Raw genomic sequence first — 15616 nt, forward strand, 5'->3', positions numbered from 1 at the left:
GTCATTTGGTTCCATTCATTAAGTTGCCCTGCGCCAAGACACTCGCTAAGGCGTTTGTTAAGGAGATTGTCAAGCTCCATGGCGTTCCCACGGATATTGTTTGTGATAGAGGACCTCAGTTTGTGGCTCGCTTTTGGCGTGCTTTTTGTGACTGGTTGGGAGTTCATTTGTCATTTTCGTCTGGTTATCATCCTGAGTCTAATGGACTGGTTAATCTGTAGGACCTTACACAGCTCCTTCATTACCTTGCTCATGAATAGGGTCCCTTGATCGGTTAGTATTTCCTTCGGCAGACCGGTCCTGGTGAATATATTGACAAGTTCTCTGGCCATGTACTTAGTCAATGAGTTCCTTAGCGGTACCGCTTCTGGATACCAGGTCACATAGTCCATGACCACCAGAATGTATTGGTGGCCCCGGACTGATTTGACTAAGGGCCCCACTAGGTCCATTGCAATCCTCTCAAAGGGGACCTCTATCACAGGTAGTGGGATTAGTGGGCTACGGAAGTGGGAAGACGGAGTGGTTAACTCGCAGGTGGGGCAGGACCTACAATAGTTTATAATTTCTCGGTAACACCCTGGCCAATAAAACCTTCTCAACATCCTCTCCTGAGTTTTCTCGACCCCTAGGCGTCCCCCCAGAACATGTGAATGGGTCATATCTAATACCCTCCGTCGGTAGGGCCCCGGCACTAACAGCTGTTCCACTATCTCACCGCCCCTTAGTTTGGCCACCCGATAGAACAACTCCCCCTGAACTGCAAAGTGGGGGAACCTGGTGTCGGCCCCCGGCTCTTGAGCAACCCCATTACATACAGTAACCTGGTCAAACGCCCCCTTTAAGGTCAGGTCCCGAACTTGAGCAGTCCCAAAGTTCTCTCTGGACACATCTAATTCAGGAAGCTCGGCCTCGTCGGTCACCATCTCACCCTCATTGCCAGCAAGGATGCACAGTGGGAACTCATCCACTTGAGACTTCATCGGGGGCTCTTACCTAGGGACCAAGCTTTGGCCCATGCTACATAGTCCGGTTCCCTTTCCCCACAAGTCCCAAAACGAAGAAAAATCACATCCTAGTAATACGGGATATATCAGGTCCTTTACCACCCCGACCTCGTGGGAATGGGCACCACACTCTTTTCCCACTGTCACTGTGGCCACGGGGTAGTGCTTGGCATCCTCATAGATTTACCGAACGCCCACAGATTTGGTAGGGACCAACTGGTGGGGAAGGGTAGCTCTGATTAAGGTCACCAGACTCCCAGAGTCCAACAACAAAAAACAGGGATCCAGCAACAAACATCCAAATGAGAATCTGAATGTGTATTAAAACTTCATGTTTATTAGAATTCCTTTAAAATCATGCTGTTAAAATTGTGGATCCAAGGGATTACGCGTTTCGAAAAAAATATCCTTAGTCATAACCATGTCTCAGACAAATATGGTGCCAGAACCTCTGCCCACTGTTCTGGTGGAAGTCAATCCCGATCAGCCACCCTCTCAAAGACTGTCAGAAAGGCTTCTACATCATCCCAGGGGTCATCTTCTGCATGGCCCATCTTACCGCCTTCCTGACGTGTGAGTCATCAGTCGGCCCAGGGGGTGGTGCGGTTGCTCTACCCTGGATGGCATCCGCCAGAAACTGTATCTTCTTTTGCTGCTCCCGCTGGTGCTGCTGCTGCGCCTTTGGCTACAACTGTTGCAGCAAGTTTGGTCGTCTCCTGTTGAGCTTGTTGCTGCTGTAGCTCCCGATGCTGCTGTAATTGCTGTAGGTGCTGCTGGTGTTGCTGCGCTTGGCTCTGGACTAAATGCTTAATAAGCTCCTCCATGTTTCCGGACATCTGTGGCTGGCTGACGGCCTTCACCCAGGACATCCACCGTTCTCTATGGCAGGTACAAGTGTTCCTAGAATCTTGCCCGTATTCTCCACCAATTGTGGTAAAGCGACTTGCTAGGCTTTCCAGAGGCAGACACAGGACACACGGTTCGGGTTAACTTCCTGCTGGTTTATTGTATGGCATAAACTCCAGCAGCGTTCCACAAAAATAAACAGGCCCTCTCTGGGTTAACGGGAAAACAAAAGATAAAGTATAGCAGAGTCCATTAGCGAGGCTTTGCCCACTCAAAGCAGCACAGTGAAGTGCCCCAAACACCAGTCCTTCGGTGTTGCTCTCTGGCAAACACAGCCTGGAAAATTCACTCTCCAGACCACACACTACAGAAAAAAAACAGTGACTGAGCATTTAAGCTTGCTCAGCTACACCCTGAGGGGACATAGGGTGAATGACCTCCCACCCTCTTTGCCATTCACATAAAACCACACCCTTTAGGAATTAACCCCAACATATAACATGCTGGAGGAAAGTTTGTAGGTTTCAGTTCTCACAAGCTAGCAGCTGGAGTGACACATACCTCCTCTTGCATATAACACCAGTGACTCTGTCACAGGGTGCAGAATACTGTTTAAGGGAACTTTGTGGGGACAATACTGTGTGAGGGGGCTGTGTGAGCATATCGTTCTGTGTGGACATAATACTGTGTAGTGAGGCTTTGTGGGGATGTCATTCTAGGTGCCGGGCCGTGTGGTACATCATATTGTATTAGTAACTGTTGATCAAAATACAAGGGCTGAATAACAGGAGCAGTATGATTTCCGCTTTATATACAATTGATAAAAATCAGTACATTTTATGGTTTTGATTAGCTGCTACAGGTAAGAATGCATGCTACAAGAAGCCCTATTGTATGACAATTGAAAAGCACTACAATCAGCGTCGGACTGGGGAGACTGGGGCCCACCCTACAGCTAGATGCAGATACCTGTTAGCCTTTATCCCCGTTATAGTGGAACCTCGACTGTAAAACACAGGCGGCTCCTGCACATCTACTGTGCGCACAGCACAACTGGGATGTACAATTACGGTAGTTTGCATTAAAGGGCTTCTTTGGTGAAAACAAGTTATCACCGATCCATGGGCTCCTCAGGATTGGTGATAACTTAATGATCGTTTGGGTCCGACCATTGGAAACCGCACTGATCAGAATTGGGAAGTTTTATCCCTGACAGGACACTTTTATCCCCATTTTAAAATGCAGCGGCAGGTGGGATGTCTGACCGCAGATCCATTCATTCTCTTTGGGGCTTCCAGAAAAAAACAAGAGCAGCGCTCGCAGCAATTGAGGGAATGAATGGATCAGTGCTGAAGTCGCACATGCTGCTCCAGTCTAGTGGGGATAAAAGCTCACATTCTACCAATCGGTGCGGGTCCCGGCAGTCAGACCCCCACCAATCAATACCTTATCACTTATCCTTTGGAGAGGTGATTACTTGTTTTCACAGTAGATTTGATGTAAGTGCATCTTGTTCCAAGTATTTAATCACAAATCTAAATAAAGATTATTCTCCTAATTAATATCTGAGAGAACAATTGACTGCTATACACAACACAATCCACTTTTTCAAGACCAATAATACCACATTCAAGGGAGAACTAACGCGACACTGTGACCAGACCACATATTACCAGCATAAAGCGACCGAATAATCCCACGTAGAAGGGAGAAATACAGCCACACCGTGACCAGACCACATATTACCACCACATAGTGACCGAATAATACCACATATTGTATAAGGGACAAATATCGCCACACCATGACCAGACCAGATTTTACCAGCATATAGCGACCAAATTATTCCACATAGAAGGGAGAACTACCGTCACACCGTGAGCAGACCACATATGATCACCACATAGTGACCGAACAATACCACATACTGTAAAAGGGAGAAATATCGCCACACCATGACCAGACCAGATATTACAAACATATAGTGACCAAATAATTCCACATACAAGGGAGAAATACCACCACACCATGTCCACACCACATAGTGACCAAATAATAACACATACAGGGATAAATACCACACCATGACTGGACCAGATATTACAACATAGTGACCGAATATTACAATACTGATCATTAATGAAATGTCCTCGGACGCACATTCAGTTGAAACCAGTGGGCCCCCTCTACGTCCTGCTCAGGGTCCTGCCAAGGACCCTGGCCCACTGGATAATCGTCCAGTGTCCCGGTGCTCCAGTCAGACCCTGTTTGCCCACCAAACTCATCCATTTAAATGTCTGATTTTAGAGTTTGCATTGTGTTCCTTTTCTTTGCTTATAAAAACGTAATAATTATAGTCTATGGACCTTTTCTGATGCTGATGGTTCACAAAAGAAATTTGAGACATGTTTGATTGTAATCTGATTTGCAGATAAAACTGGCCCATTCAAATGATTGGATTGTCAAAAAAAAGATACATTTGCATCCTTGTTCTGTATGTTTTTCACTGACTAATGTTAGAAGTTTGTAAATCTTCATCACTTTTTTTCTCTCATCAATAGGTGGCAGAAAATGTCATTTTTCAACATGAGGAGAGAAAACTTCCTTCCATCACTTTACCTGATGGGCCCATGTGTCAGATCAGCACAGAAGCAAATAGGCAGCAATTGCTCATTTTTAACTCCTCTTTAGCTCATAATGTGGAGTAACATTGTGTGGATCAGACACACAAAAACTCTGTTCAAAGGTCGGCTTAGGGTTTACTTCATGTACACACAAATTGCCAAAGGCAAATAGAGATCCCTTAATAAAGACCGAAATATAAAACATAACTTTTATTTTGATTATTAGATATACAGTTATATGAAAAAGTTTGGGCACCCCTATTAATCTTAAGCTTAATGTTTTATAAAAATTGGTGTTTTTGCAACAGCTATTTCAGTTTGATATATGTAATAACTGTTGGACACAGTAATGTTTCTGCCGTGAAATGAGGTTTATTGTACTAACAGGAAATGTGCAATCTGCATTCAAACAAAATTTGACAGGTGCATAAGTATGGGCACCTCACCAGAAAAATGACATTAATATTTAGTAGATCCTCCTTTTGCAAAAATAACAGCCTCTAGTCGCTTCCTGTAGCTTTTAATGAGTTCCTGGATCCTGGATGAAGGTATTTTTGACCATTCCTCTTTACAAAACAATTCCAGTTCAGTTAAGTTTGATGGTCGCCGAGCATGGACAGCCCTCTTCAAATGATCCCACAGATGTTCAATGATATTCAGGTCTGGGGACTGGGATGGCCATTCCAGAACATTGTAATTGTTCCTCTGCATGAATGCCTGAATAGATTTGGAGCAGAGTTTTGGATCATTGTCTTGCTGAAAGATCCATCCCCTGCGTAACTTCAACTTTGTCACTGATTCTTGAACATTATTGTCAAGAATCTGATGATACTGAGTGGAATCCATGCGTCCCTCAACTTTAACAAGATTCCCGGTGCCGGCATTGGCCACACAGCCCCAAAGCATGATGGAACCTCCACCAAATTTTACTGTGGGTAGCAAGTGTTTTTCTTGGAATGCTGTGTTTTTTTGCCGCCATGCATATCACCTTTTTGTATGACCAAACAACTCAATCTTGGTTTCATCAGTCCACAGTACCTTCTTCCAAAAAGAAATTGGCTTCTCCAAATGTGCTTTTGCATACCTCAGCCGACTCTGTTTGTGGCGTGCTTGCAGAAACGACTTCTTTTGCATCACTCTCCCATACAGCTTCTCCTTGTGCAAAGTGCGTTGTATAGATGACCGATGCACAGTGACACCATCTGCAGCAAGTTGATGCTGCAGCTCTCTGGAGGTGGTCTGAGGATTGTCTTTGACTGATCTCACCATTCTTCTTCTCTGCCTTTCTGATGTTTTTCTTGGCCTGCCACTTCTGGCCTTAACAAGAACTGTCCCTGTGTTCTTCCATTTCCTTACTATGTTCCTCACAGTGGAAACTGACAGGTTAAATCTCTGAGACAGCTTTTTCTATCCATCCCCTGAACAACTATGTTGAATAATCTTTGTTTTCAGATCATTTGACAGTTGTTTTGAGGAGCCCATGATGCCACTCTTCAGAGGAGATTCAAACAGGAGAACAACTTGCAAGTGGCCACTTTAAGTAGCTTTTCTCATGATTGCATACACCTGGCTATGAAGTTCAAAGCTCAATGAGGTTACAAAACCAAAAAAAGTGCTTTAGTAAGTCAGTAAAAAGTAGGTAGGAGTATTTAAAACAAGAAAATGATAAGGGTGCCCACACTTATGCACCTGTCAAATTTTGTTTGAATGCAGATTGCACATTTTCTGTTAGTACAATAAACCTCATTTCAAGGCAGAAACATTTCTGTATCCAACAGTTATTACATATATCAAACTGAAATAGCTGTTGCAAAAACACCAATTTTTATAAAACATTAAGCTTAAGATTAATAAGGGTGCCCAAACTTTTTCATATAACTGTAATAACGGAAAAGATAACACACACTTAAAATCACACAGTACTGGATGTTTCTGATAATTCAGCGCTGGGTTCTATGAGCCATAACTATTAAAGTGCTTGTGCTTCTGTTATGGCAGTTGTGTATCGAGGGCTTATTTGTCTAATATATTATTCTTCAGAATAAATCACCATCAATAGTGAGTCCTCAATATAATCCTACTCGGTATACACTATTCACTTTATTATGAGGGCTTATTTATCAGGAAATTGGATAAAAGGGATTATGCTATACGTAGCAAGAGAAAACTGCTTCTATGTACAACTACACTGCTCATCCCGGTGTTCAGCCGTCTCTCCAGTCTCTATATATAGAAAACTATTTGGATCACAATAGATATCTTTTCATATCCAAATGAGCCTTATTCGGCAATATTTGGTTTCATTCATTAGTGGGCAGTGAGGTAAATGCTTCTACTGCCGCCCTTGTATCTCATCTATTAGACTTATGAGCTGTAGCACTTATTTATCATTGTAGTCAGGCTCGGTCTGGCCTGGCGGGGCGCCGGGAAATTTCCCGGTGGGCCCCGGGCCCCTTGCAGAGGGAACAGGAGAATAAAAAAAAAAAAAAAAAAAAAAGTGGTCGAGGGCGCACGCAAGCACTTTCACCGACGCGATGCCCAGTACAGTAGCGGGAGGGGCCTGGGAGCAGGAGAGCAGGGCAGGGGCTGCGCTGCAGCGTCACATTCAGCAGACAGGGCCGTACGTCTGCTAAAAGTGACGTCACAGCGCGCCCTGCACTGCAGTCTCCCGCATTAGAGGCGCGTCTGTACACTGTATGGGCTGGAGACAAGCCAAGGTACTGTAATATTTGTGTGTTTGTATGGATTTTTATGTATATGCTGCCTGCATGTGTGTGTGTACAGTGTGTGTATATGCCTGTGTGTGTATATGCCTGCGTGTGTACAGTGTGTGTATATGCCTGTGTGTACAGTGTGTGTATATGCCTGTGTGTGTACAGTGTGTGTGTACAGTGTGTGTATATGCCTGTGTGTGTACAGTGTGTGTATATGCCTGCATGTGTGTGTATATGCCTGTGTGTGTACAGTGTGTGTATATGCTTGTGTGTGTACAGTGTGTGTATATGCCTGTGTGTGTACAGTGTGTGTATATGCCTGTGTGTACAGTGTGTGTATATGCCTGTGTGTGTATATGCCTGCGTGTGTACAGTGTGTGTATATGCCTGTGTGTACAGTGTGTGTGACGCGCCCCCTGGGCCATATTCCTTAGGGGAATACCCGGAGCCGGATCAGATGGGAGTTGTAGTCTTCCGAGTGGCTATGACCCGGTCCGTGCCCAGGGTGTCAAGCTCAGTTGTATGTGGCAGTCCTACAGATGTTATTAAGTTCTTAATGTCGACTACGCCACCCGTTGTATTGCGGTCACTATGGCCGCCGCTGCAGCAGGGTCCGCTGAGGCTGATGGTGTAGGTGCAGCTTGTGATGGTATAACCCCCAACGGGTGGGGTATAGCCTCAGGGGGTCAGGTGCAGAGGATGGGGGTTGTGGTGGTGCAGCATAGGTGTTAAATGAAGACAGAGTCGGGTTGTGCAGTTTAGGGTGTTTACTCACTGCTGATGTTCCGGTCACTCCAGCTTCAAGTGACCTCCCGAGCCGTGCTGCATCCACCAGGTCCTGGATCCAGCCAACCCCCAAGCGAGTCCGGAGCGTGACCCTGAGCTCTCCTTCTGTCCTTTCTCTGGCCGTCCCCACTAGTGATCCACCCAGGTCCAGCTCCCTCGGGCCTTCTGTTGGGAGACCCTTGGCCTTGGGTTCCCTGACCCTCCACGTGGTATGCCTTCGGGGTGGATGTGGTGGGTGGCCGTGGCAGACGCTGCCCACGGCCTCCGGTCTCTGGCTGGGGTGTGTTTTTGCCCCCACCAGCTTGGGTTCCGGTACCCTGATGCCGACTCTTCACCCGTGGATTGGATTTGGGGTCTCAGAGTCCTCTCTTCTGTTTCCCCCTCTGGGTCTCTCTTGCTTTCTCCTCTCTCTCTCTGGGGCTTCTCTGCTCCTCTTCCTCTGCTCTGCTCTGACAGACTGACCCTGTTCTTTGATGGTGCCCACCTTATATACACCCTCTATGTGTGAGCTCAGGTGACCAGCACCCAATGAGCTCCTATCTTTACCCAGGCTGCTCCCCCTATCTGCCCCTACACTACTTAGGATGTTCCACCCCCCTCCCACTCCAGCCAGGAACAGACTCGGTCGTACCTGCACATTTCTAAGTGGGAGTACCGTCGGTCTGCTCCTCGGAAATGGGATGTGTGTAGTGCATGCAGCCTACCGAGCTCAGGTCCACACTCCATCCTTACCCGGGAGTGGAATATCACACCTCTGGGTTGAGGTGCAATACCCCTGTAGCAGCCGAATCCTCAGGGTGCTACATTCCCCCCTGGTAAATCACAGCACGTCCTCGGGCTGTAAGACATAAACAACACCAAAACATACAATTTTTTTCATATCAACAACATCGTATAAACATATAAAATAACATACATTAGCAGCAAAACATTCTTATAAAACATTCTCGTCGCCTCTGGCTCCTCCTCCGGTCACTGTGCAACGTGTGACCGGGTAAAGTGCGACAGTCTTTGGAACTCGTGGCTTTCCTATAAAACCGGTAGGGGGCGCTTTAGGACGCGCAACTATTTACAAGGGGTAGTGGCCGCTCTCAGTCCTCGGCCAGGTATTAGGGAGGAATGACCGCTCTCAGTCCTCGGTCAGTGGGATTTAGGGGTTAAACGGGTAAACAGTTCACACTTGCTGGTCCCAACAGGGACTATATTAGCAACAGTAACAGTTTCAGTTCACGGTGCCCCGACGGGCAACTATATACAGCTTCTGCTTCGCTGTACTTAACGACGGCGTCCTCCTGCTCTTGCTTTATGGTTACCTTTGGCTTCAGACCCGTCCGGGTCCTCTTGTTCTTCCTCCTCACACCGCAGCTCTTCCTCCGTCAGGCGATGCACATGGAGGGCGTAGGGACCTTTGGCACACTTGTGCCGGGTGAAGGTGACCTCGTCCCCGATGTAAAGGTCACGACCTCTGTGTCCCTCCGGTAGGTGGGACTCAACGTCTCTCCTGGTTACGAAGACGTCGCCTAGGGTGTGGTGGTCTCGGATGAAGCCCCACCCATGCTGCAGGTTAAACTTTATCACAGTCCCGGTGGTGCGGGGACTATGCGCTGCACGGGGGTCTCTCCTGGCCCGGCTCTTCTGCTCCGCGCTCTTTATTTGGGCTTGTTGTTCCCGGACCCGCCTCTCTCTCCGCTCCCTCTCGAAGTCCTCGAGCTGTTGGCGGCAGCACTCAGCACGCTCCGCTGCAGCTGCCCGAGTCTCTTGAGTGAACCCCATGAGGTCTTCTCCGGTGGGGTCCTACTCAAACTGCGCTTCTGCTAGCGGGGGCGAGATCCTCTTTACGGGCTTTGGAGCCGGGATCAGGGGTTCATCCAGGGGTCTCTCTCTCCGGAGTCGGGGATGGTGGAACTCCGGTGGCCATATAAATGGCTGCCCATCCGGGCACGTGTGCTGGGCGTACAGGTCCTCTCCCAGATGCGGCACTCTTGGTCTTATGGGCGCGGTGGTGTTAGCGCCCGGGTTGCCCGGGCCTTGCGGCCAGGCCTGGGGTATCTGGAAGGTGAAGGGCACCGTAAGGACGGCGGCGCCCTGGGCTACTTGGCCCTGCGACCAGGCCGGGGGCTCCGCGGAGGTACGGGGCGCTGTTGGTATTGCGGCACCCGGGGGTACTAGGCCTTGCGACCAGGCTGGTGGTACTTCCTGCTTGGTCACGCTCGGGGTCGAGGCGTGTGACGTCACAGGGGTCGCGGCTCCCGTTTGAGGCCTAGTCTGCGGCGGTGATGTTGCAGCGACGGGCACGGCAGGATAGACTTCGGGCTCTGCGACGGGGAGCTGGGGCAGGTGCGCGGTTTCCCGGTTTGGGGTATAGACGTCCCCTTTACCTGCCTCCACTCGTTCGGCTCCCTTCTCGGCGCCGTCTCCGGCCTTCAGTCCTCCTGCGCCATCCTCAGAGGCGGTCTGTCTCCTCATCTCGGGTGGCGTGCTCCGCTGACAGGTCTCGGTCTGCTGGGCCATCTCACGGCTCCATTCTGCTAACGTCTCTCGCTGCACCCGGGCCATCCTCCTTGCGAGGCCCTCCAGAGCGGTCTGTGCACACTCCCGGTCTCGGGGGAGCTGTGCTAGGACCTCCACTAGTCCTAGTGGGGTCGTTGTTTCCAGCAGGCTCCTGACCAACGGGTCGGTGCTGCTCTGCTCTCCTACAGTCGTCTCCAGCAGGCTCCTGGCCAGCGGGCCGGTGCTGCTCTGCTCTCCCTCCTCGGTTTCTAGCAGGCTCCTGGCCAACGGGCCGGTGCTGCTCTGCTTTCTCGCCATCTCCGGGTAAGCTCCTCCGATACTCTTCTCCAGGCTTCTTGCCTCCGGGTGCGCTCTCTCCAGACTGCTCCAAGCGGCACCCATCTTTGTTCTCTCCTTTCGTCTCCTCCCCCCTCGAGGGCGGTCCCGGGGCCACTTGGTGACTGTCAGCTCCAGGGGCTGTTCTTTCACGCTGACAGACACCTCTAGCATCACAGTCTCTGTTGGTGGGGGCGGTTTCCACTTTTGGCGCCATTTTCGGTCCTGGCCCACGATGGGAGGTGGCCTCCTGCCACCCTCTGGCACGCCCATAATGGCGTCCGCTCTTCCAAGGCGGGAAACCTTTGGAAATGGCGGGAATCGCTTCCCAGTGGCGGGAAACTCTGCAGATGGCGGGAAAACGCTGTTAATGGCGGACAACCGGCGGGAATCGACTGGTGATGGGGTCCGATGGCGGGGACCCTCCGGAACCGGCAGGAGACTTCTTTTTGAGGTAAACTTGCACTTTTCTTCAGGCACGCAGTACCCGGTTGTTGTGGGCACGTAATCCTGCCGACTACGCCAAAGTTGACGCGCCCCCTGGGCCATATTCCTTAGGGGAATACCCGGAGCCGGATCAGATGGGAGTTGTAGTCTTCCGAGTGGCTATGACCCGGTCCGTGCCCAGGGTGTCAAACTCAGTTGTATGTGGCAGTCCTACAGATGTTATTAAGTTCTTAATGTCGACTACGCCACCCGTTGTATTGCGGTCACTATGGCTGCCGCTGCAGCAGGGTCCGCTGAGGCTGATGGTGTAGGTGCAGCTTGTGATGGTATAACCCCCAACGGGTGGGGTATAGCCTCAGGGGGTCAGGTGCAGAGGATGGGGGTTGTGGTGGTGCAGCATAGGTGTTAAATGAAGACAGAGTCGGGTTGTGCAGTTTAGGGTGTTTACTCACTGCTGATGTTCCGGTCACTCCAGCTTCAAGTGACCTCCCGAGCCGTGCTGCATCCACCAGGTCCTGGATCCAGCCAACCCCCAAGCGAGTCCGGAGCGTGACCCTGAGCTCTCCTTCTGTCCTTTCTCTGGCCGTCCCCACTAGTGATCCACCCAGGTCCAGCTCCCTCGGGCCTTCTGTTGGGAGACCCTTGGCCTTGGGTTCCCTGACCCTCCACGTGGTATGCCTTCGGGGTGGATGTGGTGGGTGGCCGTGGCAGACGCTGCCCACGGCCTCCGGTCTCTGGCTGGGGTGTGTTTTTGCCCCCACCAGCTTGGGTTCCGGTACCCTGATGCCGACTCTTCACCCGTGGATTGGATTTGGGGTCTCAGAGTCCTCTCTTCTGTTTCCCCCTCTGGGTCTCTCTTGCTTTCTCCTCTCTCTCTCTGGGGCTTCTCTGCTCCTCTTCCTCTGCTCTGCTCTGACAGACTGACCCTGTTCTTTGATGGTGCCCACCTTATATACACCCTCTATGTGTGAGCTCAGGTGACCAGCACCCAATGAGCTCCTATCTTTACCCAGGCTGCTCCCCCTATCTGCCCCTACACTACTTGGGATGTTCCACCCCCCTCCCACTCCAGCCAGGAACAGACTCGGTCGTACCTGCACATTTCTAAGTGGGAGTACCGTCGGTCTGCTCCTCGGAAATGGGATGTGTGTAGTGCATGCAGCCTACCGAGCTCAGGTCCACACTCCATCCTTACCCGGGAGTGGAATATCACACCTCTGGGTTGAGGTGCAATACCCCTGTAGCAGCCGAATCCTCAGGGTGCTACATGTGTATATGCCTGCGTGTGTACAGTGTGTGTATATGCCTGTGTGTACAGTGTGTGTATATGCCTGTGTGTGTACAGTGTGTGTATATGCCTGTGTGTGTACAGTGTGTGTATATGCCTGCATGTGTGTGTATATGCCTGTGTGTGTACAGTGTGTGTATATGCTTGTGTGTGTACAGTGTGTGTATATGCCTGTGTGTGTACAGTGTGTGTATATGCCTGTGTGTGTATATGCCTGTGTGTGTGTACAGTGTGTGTATATGCCTGTGTGTGTATATGCCTGTGTGTGTACAGTGTGTGTATATGCCTGTGTGTGTACAGTGTGTGTATATGCCTGTGTGTGTATATGCCTGTGTGTGTACAGTGTGTGTATATGCCTGTGTGTGTATATGCCTGTGTGTGTACAGTGTGTGTATATGCCTGTGTGTGTACAGTGTGTGTGTACAGTGTGTGTATATGCCTGTGTGTACAGTGTGTGTATATGCCTGTGTGTATACAGTGTGTGTGTACAGTGTGTGTATATGCCTGTGTGTGTACAGTGTGTATATGCCTGTGTGTGTGTATATGCCTGTGTGTGTACAGTGTGTGTATATGCCTGTGTGTACAGTGTGTGTATATGCCTGTGTGTGTACAGTGTGTGTATATGCCTGTGTGTGTACAGTGTGTGTATATGCCTGCATGTGTGTGTATATGCCTGTGTGTGTACAGTGTGCGTATATGCTTGTGTGTGTGTACAGTGTGTGTATATGCCTGTGTGTGTACAGTGTGTGTATATGCCTGTGTGTGTACAGTGTGTGTATATGCCTGTGTGTATATGCCTGTGTGTGTGTACAGTGTGTGTATATGCCTGTGTGTGTACAGTGTGTGTATATGCCTGTGTGTGTATATGCCTGTGTGTATATGCCTGTGTGTGTACAGTGTGTGTATATGCCTGTGTGTGTGTACAGTGTGTGTATATGCCTGTGTGTGTACAGTGTGTGTATATGCCTGTGTGTATATGCCTGTGTGTGTGTACAGTGTGTGTATATGCCTGTGTGTGTGCCTGTGTGTGTGTACAGTGTGTGTTTATATGCCTGTGCGTTTGTGTATATGCCTGTGCGTGCGTGTGTGTGTGTATATGCCTGTGTGTGTATATATGCCTGTATGTGTGTGTGTGTGTGTATATGCCTGTGTGCGTGTGCGTATGTGTGTATATGCCTGTATGTGTACATTGTGTATGCCTGTGTGCTTATGTGTCTTCACACGTGTGTGTGTGCTTCCCTGCGTGTCTGCATTTTTGTGTGTGATTGTCTGAGTGTGTCTGTGCATTTCTGTGTGTGCTTGCCTGTGTGTGTACTTGTCCCCATTTCTGTGAGTATGTGTATCTGCGTGTGTATATTAGGGCTCTTTCACATGTCCTGATATTTACGGGACTGGAGATATCCGTGTCCACCTGTGTGTCATCCAAGTGACACATACTGGCGCTTGGGAATCAGTGTACAGTTAGCGCTGTTCCCAAGAGCCGGGTGCTGAGCGCTGCCCTCATCATAGATCCCTGCAGGCGATGTGATCAGCAGCAGCGGGGTCAATGATGAGAGTAGTAGTCTACTCCCACTGTGTCCGTGTCCAACTGTAAAAATAAGAATAAAATAAAAAAATCCTTATACTCACCTCTCCTAAGTGTCACCTGCTGTAATCCGTGCGAGCGCTCACGCCAAGGAGAATGACTTCTGCAGCGAGCTTGCTCCAGAGCTGCGCTTATTGAATCACAGGGCACCGCTTGTTGAGCGCAGCTCCGGAGCCCACTCGCTGCAGGAGACATTCTCCTCGGCGTGAGCGCTCGCACGGATTACAGCGGGTGACACTTAGTAGAGGTTAGTATAAGGATTTTTTTATTTTACTCTTTTTACAGTTGGACACAGCGGGTATAGACTATTACTCTCATCATTGACCCTGGGGTGCTGATCGCAGAGCCGGCAGGGATCTATGATGAGGGCAGCGCTCAGCGCTCTTCCCAAGCACCGGGTGCTAACTGTCATCAGTGTGCGGGACATTTTGCGGTCTGGACATCAGGTAAAAAACAGACATGTCAGCGTGTTTTGCCCACGGACACCACATGGTCTGTGTAAAGTGGAAACACACTGACATGTGCACATACGCATTCATGTGAATGGGTCTACGTGTGTCAGTGTCTCTGGTACGTGTGGAAACGGTCACCGCATGTACTGACGTGTGAAAGAGCCCTTAGTATGTGTCCGTGTGCGCTTGTTTTCGTGTGTGTAAGCGTGCTTCTGCATGTCTGTGTGCTCTTCCGAAGATTTATTATATTTGGAGAGAGATGGGAGAGAAATTCTAGGAGACAGAATGGGTAGATGTGTGAAGAAACAGTATGGTGAACTAGGGGAGGGGTGGGAATGGGTGCGGGAACAGAATGGGGAAGGGATGTATAAGACAGTATGGAGAGTGGGGGAATAGTGTGAGGAGACAGTATGGAGGGAGAAAAGTGTGAGGTGACACAGCACAGATACTAGGTAGTGTGGGGGAAGGTATAGAGATGCGGCAGTATGGGGGGAACAGTGTGAGGGCACAGCAAGGAGGGAACAGTATGCTGAGGAGGGGGGAGTGTGATGAAGGGGCACAGTATAGAGACTGGGCAGTATAGGGGGGACACCGTGTGAGAGGACAATGTGAAGAGGGGGCCCAGTATGGTAAGGAGAGGACAGTGTGGAGAGCAGGTACCATAAGAGGGGTAGAGTGTATGTCATGTTTTGTGCAGGGAGCATTGTAAGAGTTAGGTTTATTCAGGGGCTCAGTGTAGATATTTTTATTCGGGAGCATTATAATGACACTGCTATCTTTAAGGGCATCGTGTCGGGATGTGCTGCAGAAGACCGGAGAAGATGGAAGTCTGCAGAGACGAGCTGTGGATGAGAAAAGTCATCATGGAGACTGGACAAGAGGGAGACGAAAAGAGAGAGAACGACTCTAATCAGAGAAGACGTCTCAGGTAAGACACCTGGATGTAAATGTTCATCTGTGATCCTGCCTGTGTCTCATCAGTACTGTGGTTCCTGTATGGTCCACAGTCTGATGATGACTGATAACAACTCCCAGTATCTC

The sequence above is a fragment of the Phyllobates terribilis genome, unplaced genomic scaffold, assembly GCF_046119375.1.
Source record: "Phyllobates terribilis strain yellow unplaced genomic scaffold, ASM4611937v1 Scaffold_191__1_contigs__length_3620865, whole genome shotgun sequence".
In the NCBI taxonomy this organism is placed as follows: domain Eukaryota; kingdom Metazoa; phylum Chordata; class Amphibia; order Anura; family Dendrobatidae; genus Phyllobates; species Phyllobates terribilis.